The following is a 23392-nucleotide window of genomic DNA, read 5'->3' on the forward strand; positions in this document are numbered from 1 at the left end:
CACGTTCTTTGCTGAGATGTTTCTAAGTGGAATGGCTTCAGGATAACGAGTAGCCATATCAATCAGGGTCAACACATAAGAAAATCCTGAAGAAGTCTTAGGAAGAGGGCCCACAATATCCACCAAGACACGGGTGAATGGCGCCTCAAAAGGAGGAATGGGAACTAGAGGTGCAACCTTTTCGGTCTGATTACACTTCCCCACAACTTGACAGGTGTGACAAGACTTACAATACCAGGAAACATCCCTGAAGATACCTGGCCAGTAGAAGTGTTTCAAAATGCGTGCCACAGTCTTCCTCACTCCAAGGTGTCCTGCCAAACTGGAATCATGAGCCACTCTAATGATATCCTGCCTACAAACACGAGGGATGACAACTTGATGTACAACCTCCCATTCACAGTCGGCTGATGCTGTTGGGGGTCTCCACTTCCTCATAAGTACTCCTGACTTTACATAATAACAAGTAGAAGCACCGGCTGACTCTTCTTCACTGTAAGCAGAGTTAGCTAGACCTTTCAACTCAGGGTCAGCAACCTGCAACTCAACCAACTCTTGACGAGACAAATTATCAACACTACGGGGTACTGCCTCATCTGGTGAGTGGTCCAAATTAGCAAGAAAAGTGTCAGCTAGGATAACATCATCATCATCATTATCCTCTAAATCACCAGTAACTTTAGACTTAGCCCTAGTGACAGCACATGCAGGGAACACATCAGGGACATCACAATCCTGGGACACAGCCACTGGCTCACTAGACAACTGAGGAGCTGGACACACTTGACTTCCACCAATATCATTTCCAAGTAAGAAAGTTACACCTGACATTGGGAGTGTCTCAACCAACCCAACCATAACAGAACCATTAACAAAACCAGACTCTAAATTCACTCTGCACAGAGGGACAGAGAAGTAATTATTCCCTACACCTTGTAAGATTACAGTTTCATCAGAGGAATTAAAATTAGAGCCTAGAACACTGGTCAGCATAAGGGATTGGCAAGCACCTGTATCACGATATATTTTAACTGATTTCCTGTCATTATTGTCCAGAGGACTGACAAAACCATCAGACAGGAAATTAGCACATGAACTCTTGAGAGTGTCACCCACGTTACTGCTCAAAAGAGGAGCTCCATCATGAGAATTTAAGTTACCCCTCAAAGCAGGTTCAGTTAACTCAGTTAAAGAATTCTGGGAACTCTCAAGAGTGGACACTAGACCAATTGACTGAATATTTAAAGACTCGTTTTTGTTCACATCACGCTGTCTCCTGAAACATCTCTCCGTAGTATGACCAAGCTTACTACAATAAGTACATTTACTTTTCTGAAATCTAGAGGTGAAGCTGGTATTTACTTCCTGAGAAACATCATCCTTATTCTCTTTCCTGTTACCTGTACTCTGAGTAGAGGCAACGTACTTACTCTCAGCTTTCCCTTTTTCTCTAGAATATCTCTTGTGAGTGAGAACATACTCATCAGCTAAAACTGCAGCATCAGACAAATTATCTATTCTTTTCTCATCAAGATATAGGCTTACATCTTTACTAATACACCTTTTGAAATCCTCCAGCAAAATCATCTGCTTAAATTTACCAAAATCAGAATCCACATTCTTAGAATTTAACCACTGCTCTAACAAATCTTCTTTGATTTTTGCATACTCAACATGGGATAGCTTATCTTGCTTGTAAGTTGTCCTAAATTTTACTCTATAGGCTTCAGGAACAAGCTCATAGGCCTTAAGAATCAAGCTCTTAACTACATCATAATTATCAGACTGATCCTGAGGCAAAGATGCATAAGTTACTTGAGCTTTACCGGTGAGAACAGTTTGAAGGAGTACTGGCCAATACTCCTTAGGCCAATTAAAACCTGTAGCTACCCTCTCAAACAACTGAAAATACTTTGTTAAATCAGATTCATTAAAAGGAGGGACAAGTTTAACATTTTTAGCCACATCAAAATCATCAGAGCTAGATGATCCAGTTCCACCTTGTTTCATGCGATACTCATGGTCTGCCTGAATCCTAGCAAGTTCAACTTGTGCCTGTATCTGTGCTCTCCTGAATCCGAGCCTGAGATTCAGCCTCCTTAGCCTGAGACTCAGCCTCCTTAGCACGTGCTTGAAATTCAGCCTCCTTAACACGAGACTCCGCCTCCTTAGCACAAGCCTCCTGCAGGGCTAGCTGTAACTTAGCTAATTCAATCTGCGTTTGCTCATTTGGAGGAGTTACCTTAAACAAGCTTTCATTAATCATGTCAACAATTTGATCTTTAGAATGATGAGAGCGAACAGCAATTCCCAATTGTTGAGCAACAAGCTTAAGTTCATTCTTTGTTCTGTTTTCTATATCACACACTGTTTGCACATTTGACAAAAATCTTTGGCTTCATCAAGTGTAGAAATAGTAGCCATCATGAATATATCACAGTCACAAAATATCAAACAATATCCTTATGATAATATCCTGAATATCCTGATATGAGGTCGCCAAATTTATGTTACGGAACAGAGAAAGATAACGTACACTTTAAGTGAGAATACTAAGAGTCACTACTGTCCCGTAAAGTTCCAGGTTCAAAACAAAAGAGTTAGGTAAAATTACAAGTTAAAGTTTAATGCTCAAACTAACAAGAAAACATTCAGGACTCATAAGGATAATGTAATGGCAAATAAACAGGTTAAATATATGGTTAACTGCAATAGCCTCTATTAACACGAAATTAGCAAGAGTAAATTTATCTAAGTCAGCCCTGATAAAATGAAATACCAGATAATACTCAGTGAATGCCAGATAAATTATTACAGATACAAACTATTATCAAAAATGGCTGACAAAGAACCCTACATAAATTACAAACTTCACTAGGCCTACAAATTAAACTTATGCTATACAGTACAAGAAAAAATGCAACAACAGTTATACTCAAATTACACACAGCTGCTAGATGGTTGGAGATTTCTTGAGCACTCACAATAATAATATCTGTACAGGGGAGGACAGAGTTGTGAACAAAATGAGGAGCAGATCTAAGTGGCAATGATGCAGAGACTGAGCTCATTATATAGGGGCCAGCAGAGCCTGATACAACTTGTAATAAGGACGCGCAAATGAAGCGATGGGGACAAACGGTCGACAATCCCGCACTGAATAACAGAAAGGACGACTTACTCTACTATAACGGTAGAAGGGGGGAACTGAGGCAGAACACGCTCGTGATCAAACATGCAGCATACTGTGCGTTAAAATTACACAAAGGATGATGAAATCATAGGCTATGTAACAATATATATATATAAAACAGGGGTGCCCGTCATGCACTCAGTACAGTGGTATTCTATTTCGGGTAACTCTACACTTAGTGACAAGCCAAAAGAATTCCTGTAAACCAGGAAATCATTTAATACACTCGGTGGTAGCCTTATAACTAATCAACACGCGTTTGCTCCGTGTCAGCAAACGTTTGACGGAGGGTTAGTGGTCCTCCTCAGAATACAACTAATTAAGGATACAAACAAGAAGCCTCGCATCAGGACAGACTAACAGGCGACGACAAAGGACCAGGCAGAGGACATCATACGGAGTTCAACATAAAATGTAAGGGGTGCTAATGATGAGGTGAAAGAGGGATTGTCCAGGTGCTTGAGAGTGCAAAAGTGGACTATGTGGATAACTGATGTAAGGTGAGAGTGGGAGAGAGTGAGAGTATGGATGGGGTATATTGGTGAGAGTAGGGGAGAATGAAAGTGCAAAGGAGGGTTTAAGATGTCAAGTAAGATGGCAAAGCTTTCGTCGAAGCCCGAAAGGAAGATGACCAGGTGCCTAAAAGGAAGGTTAGAAGATCGCCAGTGGAGCTTCCATGGAGCATCCCACACCGGCGACTGGAGATAAGGTTATGATAGGAAAGATGCCTTAATTTTTTTTTTGTTAAGAACAGATTCAAAATATTTTAAATACAGAGGGCTGGGAATGGTCACACATCACTGGGACATGTTGAATGAGAGAAAACTTCCAGCAAGAAGAAAAGGTCTCGCGATCACAGAGCCCACTTTACTGGTACATCCTTGCCTCAGTGTGTGTGTGTGTGTGTGTGTGTGTGTGTGTGTGAATCATTCATTTCCAATATTCCACCACTTGTGAGTCTCTCTCTCTCTCTCTCTCTCTCTCTCTCCAACCCAAACCATCCTGTCTCATACAGTCCTCCACTTTGTCACCTTCCACCTCCACAATGATACGAAAAAAATAATAAATAATGAAGCAAATAATTATTAATGAAACAAAAACAAGTCATGTGGTATCAAGAATAAAATATAAAATTGTCCTCGATTTCAAGGAAATAATTTCGAAATCTTTCTTACCTATTAACATAAATATTTTTGCCATTACCAGGCCATTTAAATACAATGCGATACATTTCTAAATCTAGAGGGATTCGATATATCCATAATAAGCTACCTCATTACCAGACGCGTTTCATAGCATCAGTAATATCACCCACATTCAGAAAACATTAATAAAAATGCACCTTGCATTAGAGCAGCTACGGCACCCTACCCGTATCCCTGACCGCCCTGGAGAGTTCCAACATACTTGATCTCTTCCTTACAACTAATCCTTCTGCTCACACTGCTAATCTTTCCTCTCCGCTGGGCTCCTCCAATCGCAGCTTTATTACCTTAACCTGTCCTATTGCTCCAGTACGGTCTGTGGACCCTCCGAAGAAACGTCGGTTGTGGCACTTTGGAGCTGCTGATTGAGAGGCCCTCAAGCAGTACTTCTTTTATTTTCTCTAGAATGATTATTGTTTCCATGGCAGAGACCCATCTGAGTGTGCCGTGCACATTATGAAGGTTATACTCTCGGGCATGGAAGTATACAATCCATTCTCATATCCCTTGACTAATGCATAAAAGTCTTGGTTTAATCACACATATTCTAATGCTGTCCACAGCAAGGAGAAGGCCTACAATAGTTACCAGAGCCAAACCATCCCTGAATAGCATCTATTTTTTTGTTTCTGCCCAGAAGCATGCTCAGTCTATTTTTCGCTCTACTAAAAATAATTTCATCTGTACTAAATGCTCTCAACTCTCCAACTAAAATTCTTTCTACTCCTTTTGGCAACGTGCCAAAAACCTTTCTAACAACTTTATCTCATCATCCTTCCCTCCTCTTTTCTACTCTGATGGCTCTGTAGCTATTTCTTCTACTGATAAAGCAGATCTCTTCACTCAGACCTTCTCCTCCAATTCCACCTTAGACAATTCCGGTGCTGTTCCTCCATCACTTCCCCCCTCTGACTTCCTCATGGCTGACATTAAAAATTTCTTCAGCTAATGTATTTTCTGCCATTACTGGCCTGAATACTAACAAGGCTTATGGGCCTGATGGGATCCCTCCTGTTGTCCCCAAGAACTGTGCTTCTGTGCTTACACCTTGCCTAGGTAAACTCTTTCGACTTTGTCTGTCAACTAGTACCTTACCTTCTTGCTGGAAGTTTGCTCTCATTCAGCCAGTTCCAAAGAAAGTTGACCATTCCCAACCCTCAAACTATCGCCCAATTGTTTTAACATCCTGTCTCAAATGTTTTTGAGTTTATTCCTAACCTAAAAATCTTCAAGTACCTAACCTATCACAACCTTCTTTCTAATCATCAGTATGGGTTCCGTCAGGGATGCTCCACTGGCGATCTTCTCACCTAGCTTTCAGACTCCTGGTCATCTTCCTCTCGGGACCTTGGAGGAAGCCTTGCGATTGCACTTGACATCTCAAAGGCTCTCGATCGAGTCTAGTATAAATCTTTTAATTCCAAACTGCCCTCTTACGGTTTCTATCCTTCTATCTGTGCCTTCATCTCTTTCTTCCTTTCTGGTCGTTCTACAGTATAGCTGCTGTTGCAGAACTTCTAGATCTATCAACAGTGGTGTTTCTTAGGGCTCTGTCCTATCACCACTGCTCTTCCTTTGTTCATCAGTGGCCTAAGCTGTACATCTAATCCTATCCACTCATACGCTGATGATACTGCCCTTCACCCTTCCATTCGGTTCCCTCAACGTCCATCTCAGCAGTTACTTCAACAAACAAGTGATGAGGCTATGGCACACCTAATGTCTGACTTGGCTCGTATCTCTGATTGGGGTAAAAGTAATATTGTTTTCATTGCATCAAAGATTCAGTTCTTACATCTATCAACTCGACAAAATCTTCCACAGGAGTACCTACTAATGTCCAATAATATCCAGCTCAATATTGCATCATCGTTAAACATACTTGGGGATTTATTCTCTCGGCATTTATTTTGGAAAAATCATATTACATCCCTTGTAAAATCTGCTACCAAACGATTAGGTGCTAAGCCGACTCTGTACCTTCTTTACTCCTGCCCAGTTGTTGACTTTATACACGGGTTTTATTCGCCCCTGTTTATAATACAACTCTCATGTGTGGGGAGGCTTACCACATACAGCTCTTCTCAAAAGGATGGAGTCAAAGGCTTTTAGTCTCATTAACTCTCCTCCTCTTACTGGCTCCCTCCAACCTCTGTCTTTTTGCTGCACTGTTGCATCTTTATCTCTTTTCTCTTGCTACTTCAATAGTCACTACTCCTCTGAATTCTCTGCTTGCATCCCTCCACCTCTACGACGGGCGCGTAGCACCCGTCTAGCAACAAACTCTCATCCTTTTTCTGTTCAATTCTCTAATGCAAGAGTTAACCGTTACTCCCAGTCCTTCATTTATGCAACAGGTCAACTCTGGAACTGTCTCTCTCAGTCTGTATTTCCTACTTCCTATGATCTCCAGTCTTTCAAACACAGTGTGTTCAGGCATCTCGAAATGAATGGATCTTGAATTGGGCTTTCTTTTGTATTGTTTTTGCTTTTTCTTACGAGGAAAGTTTGCGGGCTCCTGGCTTTTGATTCCTTATTCCTTAAAAGAGAGAGAGAGAGAGAGAGAGAGAGAGAGAGAGAGAGAAATATTTGGCTATTGTTTTCAAGGAAATAAGATCTAAGAGTTAGGAGTCTGCAAGATTGTTCCCTCCAAGAAAAAAATAAAATATAACAGAGCCATTTTGAAGATCCATTCTCTTTGAGATGCCAGGAAATTTGCGTTTATAGGATTGAAGGTCATAGGGAGAAGGACAGTTCCAGCGTTGGTCTGTTTCATACACGAAAAACTGGGAGTATCAGTTAACTCCTGCATAAGAAAGCTGGACAGAAAATGCATGGGAATTTGCCTTCAAATTGGTGTTGCGCATCCGCCGTAATGGAGGAGGGGTGTAAGAAGGCAGTTATGTAGAGAGTGGGCCTTTGAGGTAGCGAATGAAGAGAGATAAAGAAACAACAATTCAGCGAAGAGACAGAGACTGAAGGGTCCCAGTAAGAGGAGGATAGTTAATGATACGAAAAGACTTTGATCTCCCCCAGCTGAGAAGAGCCGTATGTGGGGAGCCCTGCTTTCTATGAGAGGTGTACTGGACATAAGGTTGAATAAAACCCCAGTGTAAAGTCAACAGCTGTGCAGAGATAGAGAAGGATTAACACATTTAATCTCGTGGAAGCATATATATGAGAGGCATTTATCTCATGATAAATCCCAAGAGAACGAAACCCCAAGTATGTTCAGACATTCAGCAGAATTATGTTGGATATAGTTAGAAAGGTATAAGGAAAAGAGGAATAGGGCGAGAAGGGCTGTGCGTGATGCTAAAGTGGCAGCAGATGAGAGGTGGGGTAGGCGGCTGACAGAGAATTTTCAACAGAATAAGAAAATGTTTTGGAAGGAGGTGAAAAGGGTGCGAAAGGGAGAGTCTGGGAAGGAAGAACGAGTAAAAGCAGAGGATGGAAGGATGCTAATTGAGATGGATGCAGTAAGGAAGAGATGGGCAGAGTATTTTGAAAGATTGTTAAATGTAGAGGAGGAAAGGGTGGCTGAGATTGTGGCGGATGGAAGGGTGCAAGGAATAAATGTGTTGGGAGAGTTGAATGATTCTTTGATCACAAAGGAGGAAGTGGAGAAGGCAGTAAAGGAGATGAAAACAGGGAAAGCTGCAGGTATGGATGGGTGTGCTGTGGAATGCCTGAAGGGTGGTGGAGTGACTATTGTTGACTGGTTTGTAAGATTGTTGAATGTGTGCTTTGAGAAAGGTATGGTGCCAATTGACTGGGCAAGTGCTTGTGTGGTCCCGTTGTATAAAGGCAAGGGTGATAAGTATGAATGTACTAGCTTTAGGGGTATAAGTCTGTTGAGTGTTGTAGGTAAGGTGTATGGTAGAGTGTTAATTATGAGAATTAGAGAGGGTACAGAGGGAGTGATTAGTGATGAGCAGTGTGGCTTTAGGAGAGGGAGGGGATGCGTTGATCAGGTGTTTGCTGTGAGACAAGTGTGTGAAAAGTATTTTGCTTTGTGGACCGTTTTAAGATTGTATGGACTTGATGGTAGGTTACTAAAAGGGGTGAAAAGTTTTTATGTAAATAGTAGAGCGTGTGTAAGAGTGGGAAATGCTGTGAGTGATTGGTTTCCCGTGAGAGTGGGGCTGCGACAGGGATGTGTGATGTCGCCTTGGTTGTTTAATATTTACATGGATGGTGTTGTAAGGGAGGTGAATGCAAGAGTTTTAGGTGGTCTGAGTCTGGTAAATGTTGATGGAGGTGAGTGGAATCTGAAGCAGCTTCTGTTTGCAGATGATACTGCACTGGTGACTGATTCAGAGGAGAGATTGAGACAGTTGGTAGAGGAGTTTGGAAGGGTGTGTGAAAGGAGGAAATTGAAAGTAAATGAGAATAAGAGTAAAGTGATGAAATGTACGAGGTTGATAGATGGTAGGGGGATGAATATAGTTTTGAATGGTGAGTTGCTTGAGGAGGTAGATTGTTTTAAATATCTAGGGTCACATGTTGCTGTAGATGGAAGAATAGATGCAGAAGTGAAGTTTAGAATAAATGAAGTAGGAAAGGTGCTGGGAGGCATGAAAAAAGTGTTTAAATGTCGTTCGCTTAGAATGGATGTAAAGAGAAGGCTGTATGTGGGTGTTGTGGTACCGACTGCATTATATGGGGCTGAAACATGGAATATGGGTGTAGCAGAGAGGAAAAGTTTGAATGTAATGGGGATGAGATATCTGAGGAGTATGTGTGGAGTGACGCGTATGGATCGAGTGCGAAATGATGAAGTGCGAAGGAGAACTGGAGTTGTTCGGGAGATGGCTGGTAGAGTTGAGCAGAGGGTGTTGCAATGGTTTGGGCATATGGAGAGAATGGATAATGAGCGATTGGTGAAAAAGATAACTAGATCTGATGTGAGAGGTGTCAGGCTGAGAGGAAGACCACAAATAGGATGGATGGACAGTGTGAAGAGAGCGTTGGATGCGAGAGGGATGTCTGTTGAGCAAGGAAAAGTGGATGTGCGTGACAGAAATAAATGGAGAGAAATTGTGAATAAATAAGTGATGACGCAGCCCTGAGGGGATATTCTCCCGCATTTGGTCTGATCAGCTAGTCAGGTCAGGTGCGGGTAAGGGGATGGGTCTGTTATGATGTGGCAGGGGTAAATCAGTTCTGCTGTCGGGCCCTGCTGCGGATGTCACTGATTGCATTGCGCAGTTGACCCTTGTGCGGTGTGGTGCGGTGAGGATCTGTCCGTTCTCCCCTTTGGGGCTAAGATGCGAATGAATGTGTTTGAATGGATGAGTAAATGGAGAGTGAGTCGTCCTGTCTCGGATACCTCCCTTTCCTTGGGGGAAGCAGCCTAGGTATATAGATAGCTAGATAGTTAGATATTAACAGATACTCCTGTGGAAAATTTTGACTGCCTGAATGAAATGAGAACTTAATTTTGATGCATTAAATATAATGTAAATTTAACCCCGATTAGATATATGAGCCAGGTCAGAAATGAAGTCGGTGTGCCATAGCTTCATGCCATGTTTGTTTACATAACTGCTGAAATTTACGCTGTGGAAAGCGAACTGAAGGTGAGATATGGAGTCATGACTTAATGAGTAGATGGTTACATGTAGTATTTTAGAAGACCATTAATTAATCGAAGGAAGAGTGTCAGTGACAGGACAGAACCTTGAGAAACACGGCTATTTATACCTCTGGGAGAAAATCGAGGGCTGTCTACAGCAACAGCTATTGAGTGACCTAAAAAAAAGAGAGAGATGAATGCACAGACCGGATGGGAATCGTAAGAGGGCAGTTTGGATATTAACGACTTGTACTGAAGTGGAACTGCACGTGGTGCCACCAATATACTTGTAATTTGGTGGCTGAACTGCTTGGCTATACAAAAGTCCCTCGGTTCCTTCACTATCCCCCCAAAAAAGGGTACTGGACTGCGGAAGAATGGCAGCTTAGGGCTGCAGTTCACAGAACTCATGTTTCCGATAAACCTGTGGCTACAAGCAGCAACACATTGCTGAAAATAATCACACTCTGTTTAATATAGTTAGAGCGTAACTTTGGATGATTATTAAGAGCAAGTGATGTTTGCTCTCAGATTTGGAAATGAGCGGCCCGAACAAATCCAGCCCGACTCGACCGTGATGATAATCAGAAGCTAAGTGACGTAAAGTTGAAATTATTTCTGCATAGGAACATTCATGCAATAAATTTTATTTTCAACTAAAAACTCACCTATACAGACGTAGGAACCCCTTGGAATCTCTAGTTTCCCTGTGTGTGTGTGTGTGTGTGTGTGTGTGAGAAATGTCTGTGTTTGCTTCTGTGTCTGTGTCGGTGTGTGTGAAAGAATATAATCTTTTGTTCCGTTATACTTTTCATTGTTCAGTTAGCATTCTGAAGAAATAATATATCAGAGAGATATTGTGATAACATGGCGCTCGCTCACTCGTCACGCGCTCAAAAAGTGCACTTGACTGGTGTTTAGCATGACATATAATATTAGGAACTATTTTGAACGTAAAATTAAGTTCTGCTCGCTGCACTCTCTGCTCATTAAAATCCAGGACATTTACTACATTTAATGTGACAAAAAATACAGTTCATTTTAGGACTGGCAATAAAATATCTACCTTACCCAAACATTATGTTGCTTTTTCCTCATACTAAAACTCATGAATTTACTATAAACTATTTTGATGTGACAGGTTAGGCTAAGAATATATATCTATATCTATATATACATACATACATACAAAAATACATATATATATATATATATATATATATATATATATATATATATATATATATATATATCACTGGCAAAAGAATCCCTTATATTCGTATCTAGTTAACTGAATGCACATTGTTGGTTCCATTTAATATTAAAAATAAGATAATCACATTAAACATAACAATAATACTGATTCAACTAATGAGAGTATAATTCTGTGTACTGTAATTTAGAACAGAAGTACAGCAATATTGTCGAGTCTCATTCCACAGTAAGATACGCATAAACTTACAGGCTCACGGCATGCACTAATAATATCGTAAATAGCCCTAAACTTTCTCTGTAGTAATAGCATAATTAACCTTGAAACATTTTTTTTCTGTACGGCTCCCAGTTGCTAAGCAACGTTTACTCCTATAACTTCATCCTCGTCCTCCTCCTTCTTTTGCTTCTCCTGCTTTTGCTCCTTCTCCATTTTCTGCTCCGTCTCCTCCTTTTGCTTCTCCTCCTCCTCCTCTCTTTCCTCCTTCTTCTCCTCCTTCTCCTCTTCCTCTTGAACAAAGATTGTGTCTTTCTCACTCAGTGGAGTAGGAATAAACAGATAACATAGGTTTCAGCTTCAAGGCAGGAAAAATCAATGCATTTACGATAAACGATATTGGGATGACAAGACAGTATGTGATAAAATTTAGAATAGTCATTACTGTAGTACAACATGTGACAAGATGTAGACTAGTTATCCATGCAGGTATAAATTCAGAAATAGGAGAAAAAGTCCATTACAAAAGCGAATATAGAAATTACATATAAACTATATATCATAGCCTAAAGGAGAAACAGCTAAACAATGCAAAACTCAGTATAATGGTAAAAAAAAAAAAAATGGTTGTTATTTTGCCCGGGTGATTACGAGAGAGCGAGCGATGTTTACACTCAGGTAAGTTTGGGAATGAGCGGCCCTTCCCGGCTCCGCCCGACCCGACCGTCATGCTAATCGGAAGCTAATAACTCTAATCCTATGTGAGGTAGTGTAGAAATTCTTTCTGCATGCAACACATTCATTCATTTTTAATAATCTAAAAACTTACCCATAAAGGCATGGGCCCCTTTGGAATCTCGAGTTTTTCCGAGGAAATGTGTATACTGTATGTTTTCGTGTGTGTGTGGGGGGGGAGTGTATGTGAAAGAATGTCTTTCGTTTCGGTATTTTTTTTTTTTTCAGTATTCACCTACCATCATGAATAAAAAATGTATCAGTGGAAAACTGTGATGACATGGCACTCATTTCCTCGTCATACACTCAAAGTGCACTTAACTGGTAAATGGATATCCACATACCAGCCAAAGCAGAAGTTCTGCAACCTCAACTTTCGAAATAGAGTACGAGTACAAATGGATGACGAGTTGGCAATAAGTGTAAGCTGTATGACTGGCATAAACACTATGGCGACTTAGTACAAGGAGTGAGTAGAGTGTGAATCACTAATGTACTGATTGTGAGAGCCAAATATATTAGTTAAGTAATTGTTTCATCTCTAGAGTAAACACTGTGAATAGATTAGCAGTTTAATAAATGGTGCATCCCTAGAAGAAACATTGACAACATAATGCACTGAGAGAGTGCACTGCCGTCGTCATCGCTGTCGTCATTAGTTATACTGTTATGATCGCATGCATGACATTGCGACAGGTATTGTCAGGACTCCATATTATAAATACAAATCATAACAGTAAGCATGATGGATAGATAGATAGATAGATAGACAGAGCACCAGACAAGGTGTGGGAACGGGAAATTAGCTTGCAACTCTTTAAGTGAAGGAATGTTGATCGTGCACCGGAAGCAGTACATACACACAGACATACAGTATTCTATAAGCTTCCACGACAGTAGAACACACGTGACACGACCCCTGCTACACGAGAATGTAGGAATCTGAGCTCAGAAGGAGACTGGCCATAGAACCGGCAGGTAGTAGGGAGAAGGAGGCTAGCAACATGGGTGAGAGGATGGAAGAGAGAGAGAGAGAGAGAGAGCGAGACAGGGAGGTAGCTCGCAGGACTCTACAGCTGATACTTCATACTTCACTAGAGTGTGAGAGACTTTGTTAATCCGTGGCGTCCCGTCGACGTGAATTAACGTCCACACGTTTTGTCACTGCCAATCCCGTTGATGTACATAAACGTGAATCAATTGCAAGGTCCCTAATTTGCACAATTTTCAATTTTCGTGAGTGATTATTTGTATGTATACATGGGACACCTTCCTCTACAAGATGCCAGGCAGGGACAATGTCTTACCCAGCATGACCTCCCCCCCCTGCATGCCATTGTCTCAGCAATTCACCTGTTACCAGTGACCTGGCCAGCAAAGCCATGTCGTGTCAAGGTACGAAATTCAGGGCCAGAGAGATTCCCCATTTGATGACAACGTGGAGGACAAACTGTACGTAGCATTAGAGGAAGAAACAGTCAGAAATGATGATCAGGTAATGTCGCCAAAAAAGGTCAGGTATGTTGATGTGTTTCATGAGTGCAACAATGCTTATATCTCCTATATTACTGTGTGAAAACCATTTTTCTCTCATACTACATATAAATTCGTACCAAATAAATAAATAAATACTATTTATGAGTGGTGTGGAATGGTTACACTCCCATAGAACACGTTTTCTTTGGAGCCAGCCTAATAGAAAACACAGGAAGGTGAGGAGTTACTGCTACCTGTATCGAGTATTTTAAACCTCAGGTGAACGATTTCTCTATGATTTTTCGATGTTTCTCACCAAAAGCGGAGGTTTGAGACAAAAAAATTTTTTCCAAAAATGGTCGGGATTGGGGGAAGTCAGTGGTGGAAAAGTGGTCGGGATGGGGCGGGTTAATATTTCCACTCAAATAAAAATAGTCCCATACTAATCTTTACCTCCTCTGTCATTGCGTGACAAAAGGGAACGAAGATTATCGACTTACGAAACTACTCACGTATAACAACCGCTCGTCCACGAGTCTAATATACTTATAACTGATCTAACAAAACACACTACAAGAAGCTACAAAGTACCTGTAAGATATGGCGGCAGCGAATGTACAAACCTCGTCTACGAATCTACAGTGAATTTCTACAAAAGCAGGCGACTCTGACCAAGAATAGCTTCAGTTCTACAGTGAATTCCTACAAAATACAAGCTACAAGCCTACGAGTCTACGAGTCTACAAGCCTATGAGCCTACGAGCCTACGAGTCTACAAGCCTATGAGTCTACGAGTGTACAGTTGATTCTACATTATCGAGATTGAAAACAAACAATACCTCTTACAACCAACAACTCACAACCAGCTCCTGACAGTATTCTCTCCAACCCCCCCACTGTCTCCCCGATCATCATGCTGATGTAGAGGTGAAGAGGTCACAGGATGCCTTGCCAGTAGTTTAACAAATTATTGATACAAACAATCTTCCAATTTCTACAACGAACCAACGAACTACAACCTTCTACAATCAACTACAAATAACAAGTCTACAAGACATCTCCATAATCTTCTAACCACACCTACAAGTAGCAGCAGTCTTCATCTCACAATGAGTAAATCACAAGAGGAAAGGAGCGAGAATACATCGAGAAAGAAAAAAAACGAAGAGTGAGACACGACTCACAACTCACAACCACCTGACCCAACCCTCCTCTCTCCCCTACCTCCAGCAACGTCCACCGCTGACGCAGGCTCACAGAAAGTCAAGACGACAAAGCAAATACCAAGACCATATTCACAACTCATCTTACTCACTCATCTTCACTCAAGTTACTTGTCGCTACTCATTTACTCACCACAGCTACCAGTGTGGGAAGTCGACGTCACCATACGTGTATGCTGAGACGACGCCACATCAATCAACTTGTGTGTGACACCACCACTCACCACCACTCACACCATTCCCACCACGGTAAAAACTAGTGAGTTACATACTTACTTCATTTATACGATACACAATGATAGACAACACATTTTGCAGAAACATATAAAACGTGCTGTATAGTTACAACTTATATACACATACCTACTTCAATTATCTGCATAATTAAATCACTAAATAAACACCAACAATAAATATTCTACACTGTATATATTCATTCATTTATTATAGCATTTTTTTTTACTACCAACGAGTGTTACCATGTATACCTACATATAATACGTGTTTCATACACACAGCTATACATTATTATATCTACAAAGTAATAAAGAAAATGTACTATCACAGCTGCTCAGTGAGCGATGAAAAGAACTGTATTAAACATTTATTAATTAAAGCTACCTAGTGGAAACAGACAATTTGAGTTACAAGGAAAACCGGAAAAGAAATGGCCAACACAACTGACGTTAGCAAGAATGAACAACATCTTCCACACGATCGTGAAGACAAGGATTTCCACACAGTGCTGACATATATATTGCCCACAATAGGTACAAGTGAACAACAAGTCAGTGTATATAGTTAATACTGTATACAATGTATCTATATATTTTTATATAAAATAACAAAATATGGGGCTATATAATATTATTTTCAATAATATCTGTGCAATATAAACTAAACCTTAAAAAAGCATCCCAAGGGAATTAGCCAGGAATTATGCAACCTCGGACAACACCGAAAAAGCGTAGACAAATGAAGAAAAACAAACCATAGAAAATCAATACATACAAAAAAAAGAAAAAAAACAGTAAGATCACATAACAACAAATGAAAATTAGCATAAGTGTTACTACAAATGCCAAAATACCACATAAACTCCTTCTGTACGTGAAACAAAAAGCATATTAGTGTTCTCCACGAGCCAGTGGCATGGCACATCATGACCATCATCAACTGCAGCATGACCGGATTAGTGATGTCAGGACTGCAATTATTACAATAATGTAATGACAAACGATTGCATTATGTTACACTTGCTACAATTATGTAACTACAAACAATATGTAAGAATTATGTAACGACAAACGATTGCCTTGTTACACTTGCTACAATTATGTAACTACAAACAATATGTAACAATTCATACAATGTTACAATTATGTATTAACACAATATTATGTAGCAATTCATACAATGTTACAGTTATGCATTACCACAATATTATGTAACAATTCATACAATGTTACAGTTATGCATTACAACATTATTATATAACAGTTCATACAGTGTTACAGTTATGCAATACCACAATATTAGGCAACAATTCATACAGTGTTACAGCTATGCATTACCACAATATTATGTAACAATTCATACAATGTTACAGTTATGCATTACCACAATGTTACTACAATATTATGTAACAATTCATACAATGTTACTACAATTCTGTGTTACCAGAATCATCTCACAAGTTAGGTGAAATATTAGAGATTACTAAAGGGAAAACTCAATATGTAATGTAATGACCTGGCAGTATTACCACTGCACAATTATATGCATATGTCTGTTATACATACACATTTTACAATATGTTATACAATCAATTTAACTATAGTGCATTTATTCAATTATGTGTACAACTTGTTTAATATGTAATATTACCGGATCATTGCAATATTATATCTATACAATATTATAATCAATATTATGTATTAAGAGTGAAAAGGAAGAATATTATATATTAATAGATTAGCATATGTCAATGATGATTGCTATCGGAGGACCGCCAGCTGCGTGACCGAGCGATGTCAGGACTCCATATTATAAATATAAATCATAACAGAAAGCATGATGGATAGATAGATAGATAGATAGACAGAGCACCAGCAAGGTGTGGGAACGGGAAATTAGCTTGCAACTTTAAGTGAAGGAATGTTGATCGTGCACTGGAAGCAGTACATACACACAGACATACAGTATTCTATAAGCTTCCACGACAGTAGAGCACACGTGACACGACCCCTGCTACACGAGAATGTAGGAATCTGAGCTCAGAAGGTGACTGGCCATAGAACCGGCATATAGTAGGGAGAAGGAGGCTAGCAACATGGGCGAGAGAGAGAGAGAGAGAGAGAGAGAGAGAGCGAGACAGGGAGGTAGCTCGCGGGACTCTACTTTATACTTCACTCGTGTGTGAGAGACTTTGTTAATATTTCCAATCAAATAAAAATAGTCCCATACTAATCTTTACCTCTCCTGTCATTGCATGGCAAAAGGAACGAAGATTATCTACTTACAAAACTACTCACGTATGACAACCGCTCGTCCACGAGTCTAATATATGTATAACTGATCTACAAAACACACTACAAGAAGCTACAAAGTACCTGTAAGAGTATAATGATTTGCCCAGTGTGTGTCATTCTTCTTGCATGTATGCCTACTAGTGTGTGAACAAAATTCCTCAAAAAGTTTTGACCTGATCTGGACCAATTTTAGTGAATGGATTATAGGCCTTCCCAGTAGTTGTCGCGTAATTTTTTTTTTTTTTTTACAATTGGTGATAGTTCAAGGTCACACGGCAGGGTCAGCTTGAATAGTTTTTACTCTGGTTTATGTATCTTCATTTTCGTCTTAATCGTCTTTATCTTCGTTAATATCATTTTCATTGTCGTTATAGTCATCATCTTTGTCAGCTTATCCTGTCGTGTCAAATAGACGAATGGAATCTCGAATAGAAGATCCGAGAGCACCAATTTCGGCGGTATGGACAGAGTGGCCAGACAAATGCGAATGATTGTGAGAGAATAATGAAGTCCAGATTATTTTCATTCCAAGCCTCATGCAGCATTTATTAGATTAGTTCCAAAATTTCTCAGCAGCTCGGCCACTTAACGCCACGAATCACAGCTTCTCTGAACTTGGAATTGTATTTGATTGTTGTTTTCTTTTAATGGCTTCGTTTTTCTTTACATGCTAATAGAAATGATGGGAAAAGTGGTGGAGTAAATTAAGAAAAAAGAGAATGAATGGGAGAAACTGTGGGGTGTCAAAGTTCATGGGGTGTGGTAAACGTGCGTAAGGAGGTATGGAAATAGCTTCACACCTGCTATACATGAATTAGCAGCAACATCTTACCTTCCACTTGATGATCGCTATCCACTTGTAAGTCTAATTTTCCTCTTAAAAATCAGAGTCCCTTGATCACTTAATTACCAGACAATCGTCACCTAAAAAATATCACGTAAGGAGGTATGGAAACAACTTCACACCTGCTATACATGTATTTAGCAGCAACATCTTACCTTCCACTTGATGATCCCTATCCACTTGTAAGTCTAATTTTCCTCTGAAAAATCACAGTCCCTTGATCACTTAATTACCAGACAATTCTCACCTAAAAAAATATAACTTCACTCAGCAGCTCATATGCTCTATGGAGGCGAGCACTGTACAGTCTTGCAGTTCCTGGATAGTAGTACATTATAAGTCCTCCTCAGACTACACATTCTCCTTTCAACAAGTCTAGGATGGTGTTCCTGGGGTGTATCAGGAGTTCTGCTCTGTCAGAGGGTCGGCACGTCTATGGCTCAATATCAGACTGTGTCCCTGACCTCATCTTGCCCACTGCTGCAATTGCCTTGGATCTGATGGATGTCCAAACGAGGCCTAACTTCCGACAGTTACGATAACAATCCTTAAGTACTTGGAAACATGCAAAAAATTATCAGCAATTAGTCAGGATAACAGCCAGCATATGACGCAGGGTAAATCAAAAGGAAAAAAAAAAAGCTCAAATGTGGAATTAATAATAGGAACAACCGAAGACTTCATTTTTTGGCCGCTTTATATGCAGATGGAAGATGTGAAACTGTAAGTATTTGAGCAAATGAATTGGAAAGAACATGTAAAGCTGGGAGACAAAAATGATTGAACGATTTCTTTGTGTGTGTGTGTGTGTGTGTGTGTGTGTGTGTGTGTGTGTGTGTGTGTGTGTGTGTGCACAGAAGTGTGTGTGTTTGCTTCCGCGTCTGTGTGGGTGGGTGTGAAAGAATTTCTCTTGTTCCGTTGTACTTTTCATTGTTCAGTTAGCGTTTTGAAGAAATAATATATCAGAGGGATATTGTGATAACATTTTGCTCGCTCACTCGTCACGCGCTCAAAAAGTGCACTTTACTGGTGTTTAGCATGGCATATAATATTAGGAACTATTCTGAACGTAAAATTCTGTTCTGCTCTCTGCATTGTCTGCTCATTAAAATGCAGGACATTTACTGCATTTAATGTGACAAAAAATACAGTTCATTTTAGGACTGGCAATAAAATATCTACCTCACCCAAACATCATGTTGCTTTTTCCTCATACTAAAACTCATGAATTTACTATAAACTATTTTGAAGTGACAGGTTAGGCTAAGAATATATATCTATATCTGTATCTATCTATCTCTCTCTCTCTCTCTCTCTCTCTCTCTCTCTATATATATATATATATATATATATATATATATAAAGATGTATCACTGGGAAAAGAATCCCTTATATTCGTATCTAGTTAACTGAATGCACATTGTTGGTTCCATTTAATATTAAAAATAAGATAATCACATTAAACATAACAATAATACTGATTCATCTAATGAGAGTATAATTCTGTGTACTGTAATTTAGAACAGAAGTACAGCAATATTCTCGAGTCTCATTCGACAGTAGATACGCATAAACTTACAGGCTCACGGCATGCACTAATAATATCGTAAATAGCCCTAAACTTTCTCTGTAGTAATAGCATAATTAACCTTGAAACATTTTTTTTCTGTACGGCTCCCAGTTGCTAAGCAACGTTTACTCCTATAACTTCATCCTCGTCCTCCTCCTTCTTTTGCTTCTTCTCCTGCTTTTGCTCCTTCTCCATTTTCTGCTCCGTCTCCTCCTTTTGCTTCTCCTCCTCCTCCTCTCTTTCCTCCTTCTTCTCCTCCTTCTCCTCTTCCTCTTGAACAAAGATTGTGTCTTTCTCACTCAGTGGAGTAGGAATAAACAGATAACATAGGTTTCAGCTTCAAGGCAGGAAAAATCAATGCATTTACGATAAACGATATTGGGATGACAAGACAGTATGTGATAAAATTTAGAATAGTCATTACTGTAGTACAACATGTGACAAGATGTAGAATAGTTATCCATGCAGGTATAAATTCAGAAATAGGAGAAAAAGTCCATTACAAAAGCGAATATAGAAATTACATATAAACTATATATCATAGCCTAAAGGAGAAACAGCTAAACAATGCAAAACTCAGTATAATGGTAAAAAAAAAAAATGGTTGTTATTTTGCCCGGGTGATTACGAGAGAGCGAGCGATGTTTACACTCAGGTAAATTTGGGAATGAGCGGCCCTTCCCTGCTCTGCCCGACCCGACCGTCATGCTAATCGGAAGCTAATAACTCTAATCCTATGTGAGGTAGTGTAGAAATTCTTTCTGCATGCAACACATTCATTCATTTTTAATAATCTAAAAAATTACCCATAAAGGCATGGGCCCCTTTGGAATCTCGAGTTTTTCCGAGGAAATGTGTATACTGTATGTTTTCGTGTGTGTGTCGGGGGGGAGTGTATGTGAAAGAATGTCTTTCGTTTCAGTATTTTTTTTTTTTCAGTATTCATCTACCATCATGAATAAAAAATGTATCAGTGGAAAACTGTGATGACATGGCACTCATTCCCTCGTCATACACTCAAAGGGCACTTAACTGGTAAATGGATATCCACATACCAGCCAACGCAGAATTTCTGCAACCTCAACTTTCGAAATAGAGTACGAGTACAAATGGATGACAAGTTGGCAATAAGTGTAAGCTGTATGACTGGCATAAACACTATGGCGACTTAGTACAAGGAGTGAGTAGAGTGTGAATCACTTATGTACTGATTGTGAGAGCCAAATATATTAGTTAAGTAATTGTTTCATCTCTAGAGTAAACACTGTGAATAGATTAGCAGTTTAATAAATGGTGCATCCCTAGAAGAAACATTGACAACATAATGCACTGACAGAGTGCACTGCCGTCGTCATCGCTGTCGTCATTAGTTATACTGTTATGATCGCATGCATGACATTGCGACAGATATTGTCAGGACTCCATATTATAAATACAAATCATAACAGTAAGCATGATGGATAGATAGATAGATAGATAGACAGAGCACCAGACAAGGTGTGGGAACGGGAAATTAGCTTACAACTCTTTAAGTGAAAGAATGTTGATCGTACACCGGAAGCAGTACATACACACAGACATACAGTATTCTATAAGCTTCCACGACAGTAGAACACACGTGACACGACCCCTGCTACACGAGAATGTAGGAATCTGAGCTCAGAAGGAGACTGGCCATAGAACCGGCAGGTAGTAGGGAGAAGGAGGCTAGCAACATGGGTGAGAGGATGGAAGAGAGAGAGAGAGAGAGAGAGAGAGAGAGAGCAAGGGAGGTAGCTCGCAGGACTCTACAGCTGATACTTCATACTTCACTCAAGTGTGAGAGACTTTGTTAATCCGTGGCGTCCCGTCGACGTGAATTAACGTCCACACGTTTTGTCACTGCCAATCCCGTTGATGTACATAAACGTGAATCAATTGCAAGGTCCCTAATTTGCACAATTTTCAATTTTCGCGAGTGATTATTTATATGTATACATGGGACACCTTCCTCTACAAGATGCCAGGCAGGGACAATGTCTTACCCAGCATGACCTCCCCCCCCCTGCATGCCATTGTCTCAGCAATTCACCTGTTACCAGTGACCTGGCCAGCAAAGCCATGTCGTGTCAAGGTACGAAATTCAGGGCCAGAGAGATTCCCCATTTGATGACAACGTGGAGGACAAACTGTACGTAGCATTAGAGGAAGAAACAGTCAGAAATGATGATCAGGTAATGTCGCCAAAAAAGGTCAGGTATGTTGATGTGTTTCATGAGTGCAACAATGCTTATATCGCCTATATTACTGTGTGAAAACCATTTTTCTCTCATACTACATATAAATTCGTACCAAATAAATAAATAAATACTGTTTATGAGTGGTGTGGAATGGTTACACTCCCATAGAACACGTTTTCTTTGGAGCCAGCCTAATAGAAAACACAGGAAGGTGAGGAGGTACTGCTACCTGTATCGAGTATTTTAAACCTCAGGTGAACGATTTCTCTATCATTTTTCGATATTCTCACCAAAAGCGGAGGTTTGAGACAAAAAAAATTTTTCCAAAAATGGTCGGGATTGGGGGAAGTCAGTGGTGAAAAAGTGGTCGGGATGGGGCGGGTTAATATTTCCAATCAAATAAAAATAGTCCCATACTAATCTTTACCTCTTCTGTCATTGCGTGACAAAAGGGAACGAAGATTATCGACTTACGAAACTACTCACGTATAACAACTGCTCGTCCACGAGTCTAATATACTTATAACTGATCTAACAAAACACACTACAAGAAGTTACAAAGTACCTGTAAGATATGGCGGCAGCGAATATACGAACCTCGTCTACGAATCTACAGTGAATTTCTACAAAAGCAGGCGACTCTCACCAAGAATAGCTTCAGTTCTACAGTGAATTCCTACAAAATACAAGCTACAAGCCTACGAGTCTACGAGTCTACAAGCCTATGAGCCTACGAGCCTACGAGTCTACAAGCCTACGAGTCTACGAGTGTACAGTTGATTCTACATTATCGAGATTGAAAACAAACAAAACCTCTTACAACCAACAACTCACAACCAGCTCCTGACAGTATTCTCTCCAACCCCCCCACTGTCTCCCCGATCATCATGCTGATGTAGAGGTGAAGAGGTCACAGGATGCCTTGCCAGTAGTTTAACAAAATATTGATACAAACAATCTTCCAATTTCTACAACGAACCAACGAACTACAACCTTCTACAATCAACTACAAATAACAAGTCTACAAGACATCTCCATAATCTTCTAACCACACCTACAAGTAGCAGCAGTCTTCATCTCACAATGAGTAAATCACAAGAGGAAAGGAGCGAGAATACATCGAGAAAGAAAAAAAAAAAACGAAGAGTGAGACACGACTCACAACTCACAACCACCTGACCCAACCCTCCTCTCTCCCCTACCTCCAGCAACGTCCACCGCTGACGCAGGCTCACAGAAAGTCAAGACGACAAAGCAAATACCAAGACCATATTCACAACTCATCTTACTCACTCATCTTCACTCAAGTTACTTGTCGCTACTCATTTACTCACCACAGCTACCAGTGTGGGAAGTCGACGTCACCATACGTGTATGCTGAGACGACGC

Source organism: Coenobita brevimanus, chromosome 7, assembly GCF_032717465.1.
Source record: "Coenobita brevimanus isolate Jiangsu-jjx chromosome 7, ASM3271746v2, whole genome shotgun sequence".
NCBI classification, from domain to species: Eukaryota; Metazoa; Arthropoda; class Malacostraca; order Decapoda; family Coenobitidae; genus Coenobita; species Coenobita brevimanus.